The sequence below is a fragment of the Dendrobates tinctorius genome, unplaced genomic scaffold (assembly GCF_039654945.1).
Source record: "Dendrobates tinctorius isolate UK_male_01 unplaced genomic scaffold, ASM3965494v1 ptg000250l, whole genome shotgun sequence".
NCBI classification, from domain to species: Eukaryota; Metazoa; Chordata; class Amphibia; order Anura; family Dendrobatidae; genus Dendrobates; species Dendrobates tinctorius.
In genome coordinates, this window is record NW_027361917.1 from 18,700,386 (window position 1) to 18,722,617 (window position 22,232).

At 44.5% G+C, this 22,232-nt stretch overlaps 1 protein-coding gene and 1 long non-coding RNA gene across 4 annotated transcripts in view; one reads left to right on the forward strand and one right to left on the reverse strand.

Annotated features, from left to right (window-relative positions):
* LOC141063461 (uncharacterized) overlaps positions 1-3,008 on the reverse strand; it is a 58,468-nt gene extending 55,460 nt beyond the window's left edge. For both annotated transcript variants that reach the window (XR_012224883.1, XR_012224884.1), the window contains exon 1: positions 2,698-3,008. This is a non-coding gene — a long non-coding RNA (uncharacterized lncRNA). The remainder of the gene's footprint in view (positions 1-2,697) is intronic.
* Positions 1-22,232, forward strand: part of SLC8A1 (solute carrier family 8 member A1) — a 509,050-nt gene that overhangs the window by 253,353 nt on the left and 233,465 nt on the right. The gene's annotated exons all lie outside the window — the stretch shown is intronic.

A 22,232-nucleotide genomic window follows, 5' to 3' on the forward strand; every position in this document is an offset into this window, starting at 1 on the left:
AGGCAAAAACAGAAATACTAGCTAAGTCCAGAAAACCAGAGAAGTTGGCAGCTATCGGATTGCAGACCCCTGAACCTAACAACAACAACTAGCAGTAGCCGTGGGGGGTTCCTACGGTGCCCTAGACCCCTCGATCACAGCCGGAGAACTACATAGCCTAAAGACAGAAAGGGAAACCTAACCTGCCCCAGAGCAGACCCCAAAGCAATAGGCAGCCCCCAACATATAATGATGGTGAAGCAAGATGAAAAAACACTCACACAGATAGAAAGATAGGCTGAGCAAATGATGAGGCCCAAGCTAACTAAATAGGGCAGGATAGAAAAGCTGCTGTCTGCAATCCGCCAAAACCCTCAAAAAACAAGAGCCAACAGACTGATAGGGAAAAAAGCCCTGAAGACGCTAGGCTTCAAAAAGACTATATCAGTACTCAGGTATTTTCTGAAGACAGAGCAAAAAGGAATTCAGCTCACCCAGCAGGGGAAGGCAGAAATCCAGAAAAACAAGGCAAAACAAAACCAAAACACAAAAAGCAGAGCAGAAAACTTAGCTTTTGAGGAGCAGGAATCAGACTGGTCTCCTAGAATCCCTCAGAGAAATCACCCGCAAGGCAGAAGGGCGTCGGCTGCCTTATATCCAGTCAGCAATTCCAGTCACCCAGTCATCATCATTCTGCTCAGGTGCTTTGTAATCAGCCTCACTACCTTCCTTCACCAGAAGAGGGAGTTCATCAGACCTCAATGGTGAAGGGGAAAATGAACTCACAACAGTGGGGTCTCTCAGATCATGCATAGGCACGGAAAAAACTGGATTAAAAACACATGTGACATGCACACATATGAACAAGTCGGTAGGACACTGTTCATACCACCCACTGACTCAAACACAAACAGAGAGCACAGAATGACAATTGTGCAGAAATATCCTGCAGTAAAACATATACCAGTAGTCAGCAAGTGCTGATAAAAAGATAACAAATACAGGGTATTTAGTCGATACGTTTTTTTTGCAAAAAGATGTATACCAAGCTGCTCCACCGCGTCAAGGTAACCCCTATTGAAGCAGTCCCTATCTAATGTATTTAAAACCTGAACATGTGAACAGTGTCTAAATGAACAGGATCGAAGAAGGAGCAAGAAGAGAGATGGGAGGACAGTTCAAGGTAGACGTGTTGTTCCAGCAGCTTGGAGGCATAGGGGAGCAGTGATATAGGGCGATAGCTAGATACATCATTGACATCATTCTTACCCAGAAGAAGGGGCAGAGAGTATTGGTGACACAGTGACAATGCTCAGCAGACCAGTAGCTCCTAATCATATAAGGTGACCATCCTCATCGCCACAAATCTGTAGTCGCTGCCGGGTTTTTGCCTGCCAGCCACCTGAAACCATTGAAATATTCCTTGTGAGTTCAGTTCTTTTTACAGCTTCATTTACATGACACGAATTTCAGGACTGTTTCTGCCATTTAAGTGTTCTGCAAAAATATATAGAGATTTTTTTTTTTCAACAGCGGCCTGGATTTTTTTCTACTGCATATAAATAAGTATGCAGAAACTATATTTACATGCTCGGCATGAGGATTGTCATCGGATTTAATGTGGATTTCGACAAGGAATCTTCACCAAAATCAGTGTCATATCCAACAAGGACTTAGGGAATGACCACAATGGAAAATACCATATTCTTTAATACTTAATGATTAGTGAAAGTGATTTGTCCCTTATGCAGTCAAAGGATTGGAATTACAGATATGATTCCTGTCATTGAAGGAAATATATTTTCTATTGTTTTCCTAGAAATATTTTTCCCATCTTTTTCCAAGTAAGCAAAGACATTTCTTTTAACCAAAGTAGCATAACGATAACCTCCAGGCTTCTGTGCTGTTTTCTACGTGATAGAGGTAATTGAAATTCCTGATTTCAAAGGCTAGTAGTGCGATATCTCACTATCTAGGTAATGCCATACTGTTTTTAGATCTAATCTACATAATGGATGACATTAAAAACTGGCTTCTAGCTTATAGGAAAGTGGAAGGCAGTTGCCTTCATAAATAATACAATGCAGTAGATAGTGTGTACAGCAATTACATATGATGATGACAGCAAGTAATGAGTATGAAATACAGTAGAAATGGTGACGACGAGCAATTCCATTCTGTTTGAAGAGGAGAGAATTTTCACAAAATGTGCATGTGAGAATTACATGGTCTGAAGGTTGGTGCATATTAATTATGTTGATTGCACTTTTTTGTCAATAAGCTGTATTCTAATGAACGATCGTGTAACAGCAGCATGTGGTCAGCTCGGTGGTTGGCACTGTAAGCTTGCGGAGCTGGGTTTTTGGGTTCAAATCTCACAAAGGACAACATAAAATAAAAATATCCAAAACCTTAAAGGAGATATCTGGTTCTTAAATAAAAAAAAATAACAGGTATGCAGTTGCTAAGAAAGACAACTACCTGACTGTTGTATCCGGTGGTGGTCATTGACCGCTCCTGCAGGATTTTCAGCTGCTCCCTGTCAATAGAGCAGTGGTTTCTCTTCTTGTTGAAAGGGCGGGACGAGCGGTTTCATGCAGCCAGCCGGCTGTCAATCAGCATGATATTACCGTGTTTCCCCGTAAATAGGGCGCCCCCCGAAAGTAAGGCATGCTAGTGGGAGCACTGCGCCTGCCCCCCCCCGGAAATAAGGCATACCTTGTTCTGTGCATGGGGCATGCAGTTGTGTCTTGCTCCCGCTGTCCGGTGCCCTCAGGTGCCCGCCACTGCAGCCGCGCTGTTCGCAGGAGTTAATCACAGCCTCGCAGCTGTGTGCCGATCTCCGCCCATGAGCCCTGCGCCAATCACAGTGCAGGAACCATGGGCCAGCTGACGTCATCCATAGCCTCTGATTGTTCCTGGGCTGTGATTGGCCCAGGGCTCCTGCGCTCTGATTGGCCCAGGGCTCCTGCACCACCAAAGTACTGAAAGCAGCACCGCAGAGGAAACCAGTAAGAAAGTGAAAGTGTGTGTGTGTCTGTGTAAGGGTGTGTGTGTGTGTCTGTGTAAGGGTGTGTGTGTGTGTGTCTGTGTATGGGTGTGTGTGTGTGTCTGTGTATGGGTGTGTGTGTGTGTCTGTGTATGGGTGTGTGTGTGTGTCTGTGTATGGGTGTGTGTGTCTGTGTAAGGGTGTGTGTGTGTGTCTGTGTATGGGTGTGTGTGTGTGTCTGTGTAAGGGTGTGTGTGTCTGTGTATGGGTGTGTGTGTGTGTCTGTGTATGGGTGTGTGTGTGTGTCTGTGTAAGGGTGTGTGTCTGTGTAAGGGTGTGTGTGTGTGTCTGTGTATGGGTGTGTGTGTGTGTGTCTGTGTATGGGTGTGTGTGTGTGTGTCTGTGTAAGGGTGTGTGTGTGTGTCTGTGTATGGGTGTGTGTGTGTGTCTGTGTATGGGTGTGTGTGTGTGTCTGTGTATGGGTGTGTGTGTGTGTCTGTGTAAGGGTGTGTGTGTGTGTCTGTGTATGGGTGTGTGTGTGTGTCTGTGTATGGGTGTGTGTGTGTGTCTGTGTATGGGTGTGTGTGTGTGTCTGTGTAAGGGTGTGTGTGTGTGTCTGTGTATGGGTGTGTGTCTGTGTATGGGTGTGTGTGTGTGTCTGTGTATGGGTGTGTGTGTGTGTCTGTGTAAGGGTGTGTGTGTGTGTGTGTCTGTGTAAGGGTGTGTGTGTGTGTCTGTGTAAGGGTGTGTGTGTGTGTCTGTGTATGGGTGTGTGTGTGTGTCTGTGTATGGGTGTGTGTGTGTCTGTGTAAGGGTGTGTGTGTGTGTGTGTGTGTCTGTGTAAGGGTGTGTGTGTGTGTCTGTGTATGGGTGTGTGTGTGTGTCTGTGTAAGGGTGTGTGTGTGTGTGTCTGTGTATGGGTGTGTGTGTCTGTGTAAGGGTGTGTGTGTGTGTCTGTGTAAGGGTGTGTGTGTCTGTGTAAGGGTGTGTGTGTGTGTCTGTGTAAGGGTGTGTGTGTGTACGGTACACACATGGGAGGCTGCAGTGGGATACTGTGATAATGGGAGGCTGCAGTGGGATACCGGGATAATGGGAGGCTGCAGTGGGATACTGTGATAATGGGAGGCTGCAGTGGGATACTGTGATGATGGGAGGCTGCAGTGGGATACTGTGATAATGGGAGGCTGCAGTGGGATACCGGGATAAAGGGAGGCTGCAGTGGGATACTGTGATAATGGGAGGCTGCAGTGGGATACTGTGATAATGGGAGGCTGCAGTGGGATACCGGGATAATGGGAGGCTGCAGTGGGATACTGTGATAATGGGAGGCTGCAGTGGGATACCGGGATGATGGGAGGCTGCAGTGGGATGATGTGGGATAATGGGAGGCTGCAATACTGTACTGTAGAATGATGGGGGCTGTAATGGAATGATGGGGGTGCTGTATTGGGGACTGTAAGGGGATGATGGGAATATTTTGGGCTGCAAAATGATGATGGGGTTGCTACGGTAAAGGAACTGCTGTGGGTGATTGTTACGGTAGCGGTACAGTGTCCAGAAAGTGTGTGGGAGCCATTTTAGAGCTCCCCCCCCCCCCCCGAAAATAAGACATGGTGCAACTTTCGGAGCAAAAATTAATATAAGACGGTGTCTTATTTTTGGGGAAACAGGGTAGTAGTCTTTCCCTGTCATTAGGAAAAGAAACAGTCGCTCTTTTGACATGACATCAGTGGAAGTCTGTGATCGCTCTGTGCTTGTGCCGGGCCCATCAGGTAGGTAGCAATGACCTGTCTATCAGTGCTTGTACACATTTTTTTTAATGTCCTGGTTATACCCTTTAAATTAGAAAAAAGTATGAAGCAACTAGTCTTGACATATATTTTTTTTGGCTGCGGCTCTTCTATGTCCCCATGGTTATAGACCATAAACTTTATCTGTCTTCCTAGCTATGCATTTCATATCTCCTAGTTTTCGCTAATTTAATTATGGTAATATGCCAATATATACCTAGTAGTATTGAACAGATAGATAAAGTGTGCAGAATTACCACTGCTTTGTACTCCAGCTGTAATAAAGGCTGCGCTGGAGTAAGATGTGCCTTAAATTAATTAGAAGGCTTCTCCTCTCTTTTATGAATCTTTCAGCTGCTGTGTGCCACTGTTTTCTCCAGGCACTGATACACATTTTTGTTTTAATTTACACCACTTTTGGGGTGTAAATTGGGATGAATTTATTGGATGCACTTGGCCATGCGCCATTCCTCTTGAAAAGTGGACAGAGTTGGCCAGGGGTGGTGTAAAAACACCAAAAGACTAGAGAGGGTTAATTAGTGTCACGAGGGCACTAAATATGTTCACCTGGTCACCTCTACAAACAGACTTGGCTCTGGATACTTCGTTTTCCAGATCCCAGGGGTTGCCCTAGCCTTCAACCTTTATCCAGTGTACAGGGACCTGGACTTCCACAGGGGTTCTTAAGCCCCCGTCACACTAAGCGACGCACCAGCGATCCCGACAACGATATGACCTGGTCAGGATCGCTGGTGTGTCGCTACATGATCGCAGGTGAGCTGTCAAACAGGCAGATCTCACCAGTGATCAGGACCAGCGATGATGCGGGTAATAAGTGTCGCGCTTAGTTACCCGCTGTTTACCTTGGATACCAGCTCGCAGCGCGAGCACGCTGGTATCCAGGGTACACAGCAGGTTACTAAGCGACGTGTGCGCTTAGTTACCCGCCGTTTACCTTAGATACCAGCTCCCAGCGTCTGCTTACAGCGCTGGGAGCTCGCTGATCGATGGTCTCCCACTGCCACACGCAGCGATGCATGCTGGCCAGCGGGAGACCAACGATCAAAAAATGGCCCAGGACATTAGAGCACGATCAGCGATACCCGGCAGGGAGGCGGTCGCTGATACGTGTCACAAACAGCGAGATCGCTGGTCAGATCGCTGTTGCGTCACAAAACTTGTGACTCAGCAGCGATCTTGCTAGCAATCTCGCTTAGTGTGACGGGGGCTTTAGGCTGGGCCATGGAGTCAGCTACTGATCGGGGGTGCAAGCAAGCGATAAGAATAGTCAGACTGCCAGGTCAGAACCAGGAGGTACGCAGGTACAAAATTATAAGGTGGGAGAAACATCAGTGAACTCTCCGAGGTCAGAGAATGGGAATAATCAGAACAAACAAACGGGAGCACAACGGTTTAAACCAAGGCAGTAACGCTATTGACTGGCAGTGGGAGTCAGAGCTTCAGGGGTTTAAATAGCTGACTGGCCCACCCATGGCTCTTAGAACGGAATGATTAAACCTAGACTAAAATGAATCCCATAGCTTCATTTAATAGCAGCACCAAAAGTCACATATGTTACAGTCTATATCCATGGAGACATATAGGGCTGAATAGGGGCTGTGGGACTTGACATTGTAGGGCATTTTTTAATCAAGATTGTTATCAAGGTTGCTTCATTTTTATTTTAGATGCATTGGAGCAATACAAAAAAATGGTTGTCAGCCGCACATATGCTTTAATACAGATGTGCGTAACGTATAAATCTATTATATGCATATATCACGTCCCCTATCCATAGCCTTTGTATCTTGTGTCCATTTGGGTTTCAGATTCTGATCCTGGCGCACATGGGACTAAGTAAATAAGTACCGTAAGTCAGGAGCTGTGTATTGGATATAACACATTGATTAGCAAACGTGCATGTTCGGGTGCTGACCAATTGTCTTCGGTTTGCTTGAAAAATGTTTGAGTCCCCGCGGCTGCATGTCTTGCTTCTATTCAACAGCCGCAACACATGCAGGGAGTGCTTGACATGCAGGGATTGCTTGACATGCAGGGAGTGCTTGACATGCAGGGATTGCTTGACATGCAGGGATTGTTAGGCAATCCCTGCATGTTTTGCAGCTGTCGAACATATTATTCGAGCACGCTGAAGTCACTCGGTCAGCACCTTATCCGATCATGTTCTCGCATCACTAAATGAACGGGATCACTGCTAGGATGACCCCATTTCATTGCTAGTGGCAAAATTGAGAAAATGCTGGTGTATCAGATATGAGTCTCTCAATGCAGCTGGTCTCATCCAGGCATTTGGAATTATGTGCTGTGATATGAAGGACCGTCATTTTTGGAGTTAATGCCATTAATATAACTTTATAACGAAGCCATGAACATGGAAGCTTCATAGTAATCCTCAAAAATACATTTCTCTGTGTGTATCACTCGGCTTTTAAACGACTATTTTTAATACTTCAGCAACTTCCTTTCCCTAAAGACTATTGTCATGCCAACCATGACAGCTATACCATAATGATTTGAAGCCTGTCTCATTTTTATGAGGATTTCTATTGTTAATATAGAAGGCAGAAATAAACTGTGAGAATTTGCCGGAGTAAATGTCAGTTAAGCTTTCTATTTAATTTTGTTGAATTAACTTTAGGAAAAAAATGGAGACAACCACCAAAAATTGCAGTAACAAATGGTCATCTAGAGGAGTAATCTCACAGCGGCCCGTAGCAACCAATCATATCACAGCTTTCATTTTTTATTGTGCTCCTGGAAAATGAAATCTGTGCTGTGATTGGTGGCTACTGACAACACAGATTTTCCTTTAGAAGGTTTCATAAATGTGACCCCATAGTATGTGCCGTAACTTTATCTGTCACCAGAAACATGATCTCGTGGGGTCTGATTTTATATGGAAACATGTTTGGGAATAAAAGTATGGTGAATCTAATTATATTAAGACCAGATCTTGGTATTTATTTTTTTTAAATGGACAACCCCTTTAATGATTCTCACTTTCCATGATCCAGCTGCTTCAACCCTCAAATCGTCTTGGGTTCAGTCCAATGAGATTTGCCGCTATGGCATCTTATCAGATTGGAGTTTTCTTCTGGGTTTTCCCTAATTTGCAGAATGTTTGAATCTATTCTTTCATTTATTATAAGGTTTTCTTTTTACCTTTCTAGTTAAATCTAAGCCATGACCTTTCTCAGGTTGAGGATAAATTGTCGTCAGGTGCTTTATACCCAGAGCTGTAGAGAGAAGATGGAACTTGGTCTGATGAGCTTGTCACACCGGTCCCTGCAGCAGCAAGAGAATTAATAGAAACCCATCACTTGGCGCATGATGGGACTGATAATACATTCAGGGCTTTTGTTATTTCCTTGTCCTAATGTGACTTTTCATAGTAATTTAATGAATCAAAAAATGAAGGTCATTTATTGCAGATCCTGGTTCTCTACCGCCTTCCATATAACTCTAATCAGCGGTGCGATCTCTCGAGACTGTATTTGGATTTCTTTTTTGCACTTTCTTTTACAGTGTTTGGAATTCGCGAACACAGAGAGGGAAATGGGATCTGAATTGCATTTAGATCGTCTCGTAGTGTATGCCACAGATGCTAGAATTGGAGAATAAGGGGAAGGGCTTGTGGCTGTATTTTCGGTACGTGTGCGATCCAACAAAACATCTGATTGCACGGGGACCAATGCTATTCTACAGGCCAGGGCACATGTCTGATTTTGTTCTCGGGACTGAGCCGGTCCAAGGTAAAAATTACAGGATGCCCGAGTTGGATCCAATTATCAAATCGTACTCATCCATGGAAGTCAATTAGTCAGTGAAAAATATCGACGGCACTCGGATGACATCTGAGTGCGATTCGATTTTCACGGACTGACAATGGAGAAGATGGAGATATCTTTTTCTATTTTCTCCTCATCCGAGAAAATCGGATCACGCTATGATTATTATATTCTGTTTGATCAGAGTGTGATTAGCATGATTGGCTTGAATCCCTCTCATGAGAGAATATACACTGGTGTACGCCGCATGTTTAAATGATAAAATGTTAGGTGGAAACACCAGAATATATGGGATACGTCCATGGAGAGCTGTGCAGCATATGTCTCCTATATCCAGGGTACATTGGTGGACACATTCAGAAGTGCCCTCTGTGCAAGAACAATATATGAGCCCCTTGAAGTTCAATAATTCGTCATAATGCACAATTAGTCCTGCTTTGGAGCTGGAAGCGGGCCCCCTTACCTCTTAGGCCACGTTCACACAGCATTATTTCAGATCAGTATTTGTAAGCAAAACCAGGAATGGGTGAGAAATCCAGAAGTGGTGACGAGTTTCTATTAGACTTTTCCCCTGATTGTTCCTCTCCTGGTTTTGGCGTACACATACTGATGTAAAATACTGACCATGTGAATGTGGCCTTAGGCTGCACAGGTTGCACCAGTGGTTAGTCCGCCCCTGGCCGTGTAGCCGATTGTGACCTGCGGCTGGGGCTCACAAGATTTCCGCGGGGTCAGTGTTTTATCATTATGTATATTACAAATCCCAGATCTCGCAAATCACACGCCTCTGTAGTGGGATGATTCAAGATCTCAGTGAATACAAACAGTCATTATTTATATCCAGAAATTGAAAACTACTCATGTCTAATTGAGGTTGGTACGGGGCCCATTTATAGGCCTCTGAATGTTATATCTACTTGAGGAGCCAGCAGAAATCTTGAAAAAGGCGAAGAACTGAAATCTAAAATACATTTGAAAGTTTCAAAACTTTGGTTGATCTTAACGGGCCTTTCACACATAGTGAGATCGCTATATTGATAAAGCGTCACCGATTTTGTGACGCAGCAGCGATCTCGCTTTGTGTGACACGTACCTGCGACCGGCCCCTCCGCGCTGGATATCGCTGATCGCGCTCGAATGTCCTGGGCCATTTTTTCATTGTTGCCGTCCCGCTGGCGCCGAATAGCGACGCATGGATGCAGGCGGAAGTCGTCATCATCGCGGCGGTGTGACAGGTAAGAGCGACCGCCGGTGGATCGCTTATCGCTGCTGCATCACTGGTGAGATCTGCCTGTTGGCAGCTCACTATCGACCATTTAGCGATGCACCAGTGATCCTGACCAGGTCGCATCGTTGTCGGGATCGCTGGTGCATCGCTAAATGTAATGGGACCCTTATTTAAATAGAACCGTACACACTGATGGCTCCTAACTAGCCATACTCGTTCCATACCTGCCCTCGGCCATCGGCTAATTCTCCCCACTTCGTCCTACACATGAGAGATCTGTCAGTCTAGTTGAGTGGGTGGGAAGAAGCCGGGATGGACCCAGCTCTTGGACTCGTCACATTGTCCCAGACTGCGCCTTCATCTAAGCAGCATTTCTAAATAAAACATTGTTGTTTGTACTGCAGAAGCCGGTGTCTGTCGTTTGGGTGGCAAGAAGCAGCTGGCAGGTCCTCCTGTAATTATTGGTTTCGGGTGACTTCTTATGTGTATGACTGAGGGCATTTGTGCCCATTGTTTTTCATTCAGTTAACATTATAGGGTCAGTTTAAAAAGAATGTGCCATCAGAAAATGTTGTATTGTTTAATCAGGTTTTCATGTTGAATTTATTGTTTTGTCATTTTCAGTTCTCCATATTACTATTTATATAAAAAGTTGCAGTTTTCACAGCCTAATATTATTACAGTCATACTTCCTGTTCATTTCAGCAGTCACAAGGGAATAAGCAGCAATTGACTAGTTCAGACTCTATTCTCCTGTGTGGAAGGTTCTATCTGGGCAAAGATCACTGTGCAGGGGAGAAGGTGAGCTGTGACATCACCCATTGCAAATGGTGGATCCTGTGTTATCTGCTACATATAGCAGTGTTACCTTTCACTTACTCCTGTCTGTAATGATCATGAGACTGCTGGAAAGTCATTTGTATAAAACAGGGAGTAGAATCCTAATATTAGGCCTAGTGGCCAGTATGAAAATTGTAAGTGGGTCGCCCTCCCAGGGCTGTGGGGTACTCGGTACCGGGCCGGTGTCAGCGGGATATGTCACAGCAGCGGTGACCCGGTCCGTGGCCCTGGGCGCCCAAGTAATGGGGGAGATTGTATGGTGGAATGTAGTTGATTAAATGAATAGTTTGTGACACCACCTGTGGTGTTCGGCAAGTGAGATGTTAAGCCGACGCTGCATGCAGATCCGCTGGGACTGATGGTATGGTGCAGCAAAGATGTAAAAGCTCCCCACAGGTGGAGCTGTAGTCCCAGGGCAGTGTAAATATGGTTGGCACGGGGATGTAGCAGTGCCGGAAGGGTAGGAAGCAGACAAAGACACAGCGGGGATCAATTTCTGTACCTTTACTTGATAACTGCAGTCCAGGGTCCTGATTACAGATGGTAGCGGAGCAGGCTAGCCTGGAAGCAGCTCAGGATTCTCTCTCAGCAGATGGGCTGTGCAGTCTCCTTCCTAGCGCTTATTTGAGTGACGTACTCCTAGTACTGAGTTACACTGAAGTTCCTCCTAATTCTCTTCTACTAGCACTCCTCGTATGGCAGACAGCCGTAGCTGCTATTCCACTCTTGGCTCACTCCGTGCTGTTGTGCCTCCGAGTCTTAGATGGTGTAGGGCATTTACAGCCTCCTACTCCTCTGGTGTCTGTTGCAGGACCATTAGCATCCGTACAACCGTGGAGACCAGGCTCCAGTTCATGCGCTCTCACTGGGAGGGAGCTCTCTTTCCTCAGCTCAACCTCCAGCTTCTCTCCACACGTCTACACACGTGGCCCTCCTCACACTAGCTGACCACTCCTTCCTTTTGGCCCTCAGAGAGCACTCCTCCCTTCAATTGCGGTTCAGAGTCCCCCCTGCTGGCCTGGAGTGGAACTGTGTTGCATATATAGGTTAACTGCGAGAGAGACCCTTCACTGCTTCCAAGTCTGGCATTACCCTCCCTGGAGGAAGGCAAAGCCACTGTGGCTGCCACACTCCTGGGGGCGCAACATAAGGTTTCTTACTTTCTTTAAAATGGGTAGCTGTATTCAATATGGCAAATAAGCTTCAAATAAAAAAAATGATTTATTATAAAATCCTGATTTAATCAAAAGGTATAATAATTTTGCTGACGGAAGGAAAAAATTATTTCAGCTTATCCCTTAATGCATTCCTGCTGAAGTGGAGGGGAAGCATGGGACCGCGTCTCTGCCAGACGCCAAAGCGAACACCTGTAAAAAGGAAGGATCCATCTTCATCCGATAAAATCCCAAAAATCTTTGTTTGTTTAACATATAAAAGAATTGCCGCTGTGACATATTGAGCCGGTATTAACCGGAGGGAGGGTGATATGAAACGACGCGTTTCGAACATGGCATGTGTTCTTGGACTCAGTCGATAGTTTCGGCGACACATTCCCTTTAAAGCTGCTGCTCGCCTGTGAGTGGTGTGGTTGGCTTATACACTGGGCACACTGGTAAACACTCGAAATATCCATGATGCGTTTCTTATCACAGCGTACTTGACAAATACCTGACGTTTGCAGCAGTGGGAGGGGACGGAGTGTTAGTTTACCTGTATATTGTTGGCTGGGAGATCAGATGGAATAAATAGACCACATTTTATAACGGTGAATTCAGAAGTTAAGTGAAGAGTCGTTTTCTCTCTCCATTATATGCGCAGTTACCTAGCTACTACAGAGGCATTATTGTTACTGGATAAGTGCTGCTGACACATAACTTATTTCTCTGGATTCTTCTTCTTTCTGGATTTCAGATTCACTAAAAAAGAAAAGCTAACAATTAACTAAAATTGGGCCCATGGAGCCGTCTTTTGGAAGCGTCGCTTTAACACATCAATGCCACATCTACCAAAATCTGAAATTGTACGTTCTAGGCTAGAATCTCATATACAATGTTTCCAGCCAAAGCCAAGAGTAATCCAACCACACAGTAATACTTCACACTCCTGAATTCACTCCTGTGTGGTTGTCCAGCTTCCAGCATCAGATTTGATGAAGGGTTGCCCCTGTACTAGGCTCGGCACCCTACATTTCTTCCTGCCTCATACTTCATCTCATGGCAATTCAGTCCTATTCAGGTGAATGGGAGCAAGCTGCAGTACCAGGCACAGCCACAGCTAAATGTTTGGCGCTGTGCCTGGTAAACGGGGAAGGGGCACAGAGCTCCAGCTTTGGCAGGAGTTGGACTCATGCAGATCAGATATGGGTAGGCCAAGAAATGCTGAAGGGGTTGGCCACTACTCTGACAAACCGTTCTCAGTCCTCATGTTTCCCCCTTGTAATATAATAACACGTGTACTCGTTTCAGTCCTGGTGCCGTTCCAGCGGTGGCAACACTGGCTCTCCTGGGATCATGTAACATTGTTATTTCACGCGATCATTATGGCCAATCAGTGCTGGCTGCATTCTCCTTGTCTTTAGACGTATCACATACAACCGGAAGAAATCAGAGAAGATCAGCAGCTCTATTTCCTTTGGATGTATGCGATTTTTCCAAAGGCGAATGAAGCCAACGCTGATTGGCCATAACGATTGCGTGAAATAACAATGTTACATAATACCGGGGTGAGTCAGTGTCAACACTGCTGGAGCGGCGCCGGCACCAGAGGTGACTATCAGACGAATGCTAGCCAAAGTTTCATCAGATCGCACTTGGACAAATGTTCAGTGCTGATCAGTGTCATGAGAAAAAAATTTCAGCATGAAACCGGTTGCTGGGCAAGTCAGATGTCACACACCCATGCAAGCCTATGGGTGCGTGGAAAACATCAGACTGCACTTGGATGACATCTGAGTGCAGTTCAATTTCCGCAGACTCACAGAATGGAGGAGAGGGAGAAATTTTGGTCTCCATCTGCCTCCTTACCTGTGCCACAGTTCTCTTATCTGACAGAATCGGATAACACTAAGCTGACACTCTGATCAGAGTTTGAGTTTGAGTCGAGTGTAGTTGCATAATCGATCAGATTCGCTCGGATGAGAAAATCGATGCTCTTGTGACCCCGGCCTAAGTGTTACTATTTTACAAGTGGGATCGAGCAGGGGTTGTCCGAGTACTGAACAAACCCTTTAAAGTCCTAGGAAACACCATTAATGCAATCTACAGCGATATTAATATAGAAAGTGCAAAATAGAAATATCAGATGGTTTGTGGGGCTTTAAGAACATGGGCAGAGATTTGCCCTTTACAACATGTTGCAGTTTACTGGCACGTGAGCTAACGCTTTGAGAGCAATCTGCCCTGCTGATGCTATAACTTGTAATCTGCGTTTAACGTGAGATAACTGATAGTAATTTATTAATTACTTTGTTTATTCACTCTGTATCGTTTTGAGCTGTATGAAGTTTTTTTTTTCACCATTCACTCCAAAAGCAATGGTAAAAATCCTGCTGATTCCTCCTTGAGACCTGCACGGGGTTTCTCTGCTCTCCGCAGACATTGGTGAGGCTGAGCGGCTTATCCGTGACGGTCAGCTGAACTCCCAAAGTGCGCTGGACACTGGATGCAGGATTCCAGCAGAAGTTTGAATTCAGCTTTCTGTCTGAGCGGAGAATAAAACACGGCGTCAAAGAAAAGATAGGCGACAATGCACTGTATGTACCGATACATTCTTAATTTTCAGTAGATTCAGTGCAGATGAAAATGTGCCCAACTAGAAATGTCCTGTGACTGTAATTGTCAGTTCCCACAGTACAGCGCTCCCTGGAAAAGTGGAAGAGACATTTTGCTCTGTACATAAATGGAAATAAAACATCATGTTTCCCAAGACTGGTACAAGATAAGTAAGGAAAAATATTTGCCACATTGCTCAACTAACGTAAATCTACAACGTAAACTGTTGTAAGAATGTTCCAGCGGAGTGAACTTCCTTTAACGTTGGAATCGTTTTGGTAAAGTGTGACTATTTCAGTATTTTTTTTAGATGGTATATCCTCATACACATCTTGTAGATTAGTGAGGGTTCCGATCCAAAGACCCCCACTGATCACAGGAAAGACTGAGTGTAAGCGTGCACAGCTCAGCAGACAGAAGCGTTCAAAGTGCCGCACAGGTTCAGTGGAAAGTTTATGGGTCACTATGTGCTTCTGCACTCCTGGGCAGCCCTTCAAGCGATCAGTGGGGGTCGCAGGACTTGGTCTCCCACCAATCTGCAAGACATGTAAGTGGGTGCACCATATAAAAATTTGGGGTACACTTAAAAAGAAATGTGTCATCCACAAATGACCCATTTTCTCGTCATTCAAGTCTCTATTTTCCAATGATGATTTTCCAGTTTTTCCAATGACGATTGGGCCTAAAATTAAAGGGAATCTGTCACCCCATTTTGGGCCTATGAGCTGCGGCCACCACCATCAGGTGCATATCTACAGCATTCTGTAAAGCTGTAGATAAGCCCCTGATGTAAGCTGAAAGATAAGAAAAATTAGTTAGATTATACTCACCTGGGGATCCGGTCCGGTTCAATGGGTGTCACGGTCCAGTCCGGTGCCTCCCATCTTCCAGAGATGATGTCCTCCTGCTTACTTCTGCCGCGGCTCCTGCACAGGCGTACTTTCTCTGCCCTGTTGAGGGCAGAGCAGAGTACTGCAGTGCGCAGGCGCCGGGAAAGGTCAGAGAGGTCCGGCAGAGAAAGTATGCCTGTGCAGGAGCCGCGGCAGAAGTAAGCAGGAGGACGTCATCTCTGGAAGATGGGAGGCGCCGGACCGGACCGCGACACCCACCGCACCATACCACGCCACCCCAGTGAGTATAATCTATCTTGTTTTTCTTCTCTTTCAGGTTACATCGGGGGCTTATCTACAGCATTACAGAATGCTGTAGATAAGCCCCTGGTGGCGGTGGCCACAGCTTATTGGCCCAAAATGGGGTGACAGATTCCCTTTAAGTCGTTACTTCCTGTTCTGTGCAGAAGACTTTTCAGCAGCCTCATTATCATCACAGGCAATATTACAATGAAAGGTAACACCTCTCTCTATATAGTAGACACAGAATCTACCCTTCACAACAGATGATGTCACATCTTAATTGCTATTCCAGATAAATAGAAGTGAAGGAACAGCAATCTCTGAACGCTGTTACCGCAGTTCAGGCAATTTGTCTTCCCCCTTTATAATATACAGAAAAAAAAAATGATAAAAAAAGCAAAACAATTTGATGCAAAAAATAGGTTGCAAGAACTGGTTTTATATAGTGAAAAAATAGACGGCACATTCCTGTTAATTAGTTGTCAGAGAAGAAAAAGAACGGAGCAGCGATCAATTGGTTACCTCTGGCCCTGCTGGAATAATAGGCAGATGTAGATGGCTAGATATTTCCACTATAGGAACCATTAACATAACATTTTTATTCCATTAACTATATAGATGTGTCAGGGTATTATGAGCAGGAGACATGACACCCGTACGTGCTACGTAATCGAGTATATTGGCAGGGGCTGTGATGTGAGATGCTGCTTCTCTCCTCTGTGATCCTCTGCCTCAATTATTTTCCCATCTAACTTTCCTTTAAGACATATTGGGTCTCGCCCATTGCACACTCCACCTCTGATAAAGAGATTTATAATCCAGTTTTCCGCCTGCCAGGGCGACGTACCGCAGATGTTATCAGAGGAAAAATCTCCAAGCATTGGCGGCCGATTGCGTCACCTGCACATCTGGCTCCCGGAGATAGGAACATCTTCACACAAGTCTCTAACTTGAAAAGTTTCGAAAAGAGGCGATTAAGAAGCGTAGACATCCTGGATGTGCTTAAATGTCACAGCAAATTGTTTAATGGAGCCTGGGAGAAAAATAAACCGCAGCGCAGGTTCGTCAGGTTAAGTATAAAACCCCCAATATCCGTTATACCGAATGCGGGAACTATTTACACAATTAATTGGATATTTATAAATGGCGGTAATTTCCAAAGATGAAACTTCCCGGTCAGTAGCAAAACAAACTCGCTAACGGCAGCCAAGATAATCCGTTCTGATGCGGCGCTCATTATGTGCAATGTTTAGCGGTAGCTGTGTCTTTAGATCCAGCGATAGAAGCGACATCTGCTGTATGTGACGCATTTTTCATTTAATGAGATGACTTCAGGCTGTCCATGGAAAGGAAAAGTGAAAGCAAGCCTTGTGATCATCTCTGCAAAGTGATGGAGCCAGGGTCTGTCTCCTTGGGGTATGTTGGTTCACTATGCCTCCAGGGACTGAGCCAATATCTAAAACCTGTCAATATTTTATGTTTGATGATTGACTCTTCAGCACTTTATTCTCATACTCTCCACTGTAAGATAGAATTACTTTATTTTCTAAGTAGATGTAATAAATAATAGTGATTTGATTTTTGCAAGGAAAAAGTGGACATATTCTATTATTCTACGGTATGCTAATATGGCGCCCTTCCAATAGAGTGGGAGAAGGATTTGAGGATCTCTTTCCTGCCCCATCTGGTTACTATAACCTTTGGATAGAACCTGTTATTTTAATATAGTTTCATTTAACGCAGTTTTGTGACCACTCTACAATAAGCTCCCGCAGGCACCAAAGGACTGATGAGAACAAGTAAATGTAATAACATTTAACCCCTTAATGACCAGGGGTATTTTTGTTTTTTGCTTTTTCATTTTTTGCTCCCCTTCTTCCCAGAGTCATGTGAGGACTTGTTTTTTTGCGGGACGAGTTGTACTTTTGAACGACACCATTGGATTTACCATGTCATGTAACGGAAAGTGGGAGGAAAAGTGCCGTGAAATTACAAAAAAAAGTACAATCCCACAACTTGTTTTTTTGTTTGGCTTTTTTACTAGGTTTACTAAGTGCTAAAAATGACCTTCCATTATGATTCTCCAGGTCATTACGAGTTGATAGACACCAAACAAGTCTAGGTTCTTTTTATCTAAGTGGTGAAAAGAAATTCCAAAGTTTGTAAAAAAGAAAAAGTTGCCATTTTCCGAAATTCGTAGCGTCTCCATTTTTTGGGATCTGGGGCCGTGTGAGGGTTTATTTTTTGCATGCCGATATGACATTTTCAGTGATACCATTTTGGTGCAGATACGATCTTTTGATCGCCTGTTATTGCATTTTATTGCAATGTTGCAGCAACCCAAAAACATAATTGTGGCTTTTCGATTTTTTTTCTCGCTACGCCGTTTTCCGATTGGATTACCGTAATTCTTTTTATATATTGATAGATCAGGCAATTCTGAACTCGGTGATACCAAATATGTGTTTTTATTGTTTTATTTTGAATGGGGCAAAAGGGGGGTGATTTGAACTTTTTTTTTTTTAATATTTTTAAAAGCATTTTTTTAAACTTTTTACTTGTTTCAATAGTCTCCATGGGAGACTTAAAGCTGCTGTTGTCCAATTGCCTCTGATGCTGCAACCCTGCTCTACGTAACAGAGATGCTCACTTGCTATGAGCTCCGACCACCAGGCAGCGCTTATAGCAATGCAGCAATGACAACCACAGGGGTCTTTTGCTGACCCCGGTTTGTCATGCCAACCCATAGGCGACCTGCAGTCGTGACACAGGCACTAATGGGAGGAGGTAATGACGTGCTTCCTGCGTGTGCATGCTAAATGCCGCTGTCAGAGTTTGACAGCGGCATTTAACATGTTAACAGCCGTGGGTGAATCGCGATACCACCTGCCGCTGTTCTGGGCACATGTCAGCTGTACGGATCAGCTGTCATGTGCCAGAAAAGGTGTGGGCTCATCGCCGAAGCCTGCACCAAACAGGGAGGCGTCCAATGACGGACTCTCTCCATCATTGGACGTTAAGGTGTTAAAGGGAATCTGTCAGTAGGATCAACTCTCCCAAGCCATCTATATGGCATGTAGATCATAAGAAGCTAAATAAAATGCTACCTTGATATCTGTGATCTGATGTCTTATTCCAAAGAAAGCCATGTTTTTCTTATATGTAAATCAGCTGTTCAGGGCTGTGGGCTGGACATAGATCTGCACGAAAATCTGCCTCCAGAGATTATTTTTAATAAAAGGAGGTGTTACCAGCATGAGATATGGAACTAACATAGAACAGTGAAACTTAATTGTGTCTCTTAACAAACATGTTAGCAACTATAGCTCTGCTGCAACTCTGTTTGCCTGTTAGATGGAAGCTGAAGCACTAGAGGAAACTGTAGATGTGTCAGGTATAATCACACACAGTTCTGCTGTGAGATCAGGAGATCAGAGAGCGGCCATCACACATCACACTGGTAACTCCCCCTTCTCATGCAAAACAGTGTCCGGCCCATAGTTCTGAACAGTTTATTTACCTATAAGGAAAATATGAATTTCCCTGGAATAAGACATCGGATCACAGATATTAAGGAATCATTTTATTCAGCTTCCTATAACCAAAATGCCCATGTAGACGAAGGTTTGATCATATTGACAGATTCTTTTTAATATATATACTAAAATATTATATAAATGTTATCCGCATGTGAAGAAATGAAGGATGGCACTCACCATTCAAATATGCAAGGCTTTATTCAGGAGTAAAAGGCATCGGCACAGGAGACATGTGTAGAGTACGGACTACGGCCGTTTCGCGCTACTGAGCTTCAAACCAGGGGAAGAGTCTTGAGGAGATCATTTGCATATTCCCAGTGCCTTCTGGGATAAGTGAAGAGTCTCCGCGAGCTCAACGATCACTGGGTTTTGGCCGTTGCAGCTGAAAAGAGGAAATCGGAGAAACCAGGGGAAGAGTCTTGAGGAGATCATTTGCATATTCCCAGTGCCTTCTGGGATAAGTGAAGAGTCTCCGCGAGCTCAACGATCACTGGGTTTTGGCCGTTGCAGCTGAAAAGAGGAAATCGGAGAAACCAGGGGAAGAGTCTTGAGGAGATCATTTGCATATTCCCAGTGCCTTCTGGGATAAGTGAAGAGTCTCCGCGAGCTCAACGATCACTGGGTTTTGGCCGTTGCAGCTGAAAAGAGGAAATCGGAGAAACCAGGGGAAGAGTCTTGAGGAGATCATTTGCATATTCCCAGTGCCTTCTGGGATAAGTGAAGAGTCTCCGCGAGCTCAACGATCACTGGGTTTTGGCCGTTGCAGCTGAAAAGAGGAAATCGGAGAAACCAGGGGAAGAGTCTTGAGGAGATCATTTGCATATTCCCAGTGCCTTCTGGGATAAGTGTCGTTGCAGCTGAAAAGAGGAAACCGGAGAAACCGCGCGCCTATCGGCGCGCGAATTTTGGCTCATCTTTCATCTTTTTAAGAAATCTCAAGATGGAAGAGGCCAGGAGCCATTTGGTGAGCTGCATTTCTTGCTACATGTTCACAGATTTACCAGTGGAAAAGCCAAACTTCACATGCCACAAATGCAAGCTTGTGACCCTGTTGGAGGAAAAGTTGCAAAATCTCGAAGAGAGGTTAGCTACGTTGAAGATCATTAAGGAAGGTGAAGAGTTCTTGGACAGAGCAGAATTATCTCTTCATGTTACAGAAAGAGAAGAAATTCGAAGTGCACCTGAAGAAACAGAGGATTGGAGACATGTGACCCAGAGAAGCAGGAGGATCAGGAGGCAGTCAGCACCCATACTGCTCAGAAACCAGTACCAGGCTCTCACGCAGGAAAACGATGAAGAAATACATCAGGATAAGACTTTGCCAACAAACAGCAACCTTGTACGCCTTCAGAGTCCTCCTGGATGGAGAAAGAAAAATGTTGTGAAGAAGAAACGGAGAGTGGTGGTCATGGGGGATTCCCTGTTGAGAGGAACAGAGGCCGCTATCTGCAGACCGGATATAACTTCAAGAGAAATGTGCTGTCTTCCAGGTGCAAAAATTAAAGATGTGTCTGACAGGATATCAGGACTCTTCAGACCTACAGATGACTACCCATTCCTGCTACTACATGTGGGGACAAATGACACCGCAAGAAACGACCTGGAAACCATCTGCAGAGACTTTGAAGACTTAGGCAAGAAAGTGAAAGAACTGGGAGCGCAGGTGGTCTTCTCTTCCATCCTCCCAGTGGATGGCCATGGAACAAGGAGGTGGAATAAGATTCTGCAGGTGAACAACTGGCTACGTCGATGGTGCCGTCAGCAACGATTTGGATTTCTGGATCACGGAGTGAACTACTTATACGATGGACTACTTGCTAGAGATGGGGTGCACCTTACGAAGACTGGAAAGCAGGTATTTGGAAGTCGCCTTGCTACACTTGTAAGGAGAGCTTTAAACTAGAACAACATGGGAAGGGAAGCAAAAGACCAGAAAAAGCCATACACCTGACAAATGCTACTGAGAACTCTGCTATTAGAAGTGGAAAGGAAGAACAAAGACGAAAGAATCTAATTAAAAAAAATATTGGAGAAAGAGAAACCAATCACAAACTAAAATGTTTCTATACTAATGCACAAAGCATGGGCAACAAACAAGGAGAATTGGAACTACTAACACAGGAAAAGAAATATGATGTCATTGGAATCACTGAAACTTGGTGGGACAATACACATGATTGGAATACAAGACTAGAAGGATACAACTTATTTGCAAGAAACAGACTTGATAAACGAGGAGGGGGTGTCGCATTGTATGTTAGAAATGCGTATATCTGCACAGAGATTGAAGCTTCAGAGACTGGGAGTTCTGTGGAAACTGTTTGGGTAAGAATACAAGGACAGAACAATGGAAAGGACACCATTGTAGGCATTTACTACAGGCCGCCTGTGCAAGCTGAAGATATGGATGAACTCTTTATGCATCAAATGGCCAAGTTCTCCAAAAAATATGACATAGTTGTCATGGGAGATTTCAACTATCCAGACATTTGTTGGGAATCTCTCTCAGGCAAAACTAACAGGTCAAGGAAATTCTTATCCTCTCTTGCTGACAACTTTATCTTCCAAAAGGTAAAGGAGAAAACAAGGGGAACTGCTACCTTGGATCTAATCCTTATAAACAGGGAGGAAATGGTTGAGGAGGTAAAAGTGGCTGGGACCCTAGGAGGTAGCGACCATGCTATTTTAGAATTTTGGATAACTAGAGGCGGAAGACCTGTGAAGACTCAGACGTCAAGGTTAGATTTCAGAAAGGCAGATTTTAAGGGATTCAGAATGAGAATTGGAGGGATCCAATGGCTGGATATCCTTAAAGACAAAAATGTCCAGGAAGGATGGGAAATCTTGAAAAATGAAATTCTCAAAGCACAGTTGTTAACAATTCCGAAAAGAGGGAAGAATAGGAAGCATTTAAGGAAACCAGGATGGATGAACACAGAGCTTAAGCACATGCTAAAAAGGAAGCAAAAAATGTTTATAAAATGGAAAGAGGGAGGCATATCTAAAGAAGAATATAATGCTGTCTGCAGAACCTGCAAGGCACAAATCAGATTATCTAAAGCTGAAAATGAATTGAGGCTTGCAAGAGATGTCAAAAGCAATAATAAAGGATTTTGGGGATATGTCAAAAGTAAAAGAAAAGTCAAAGATGCTAT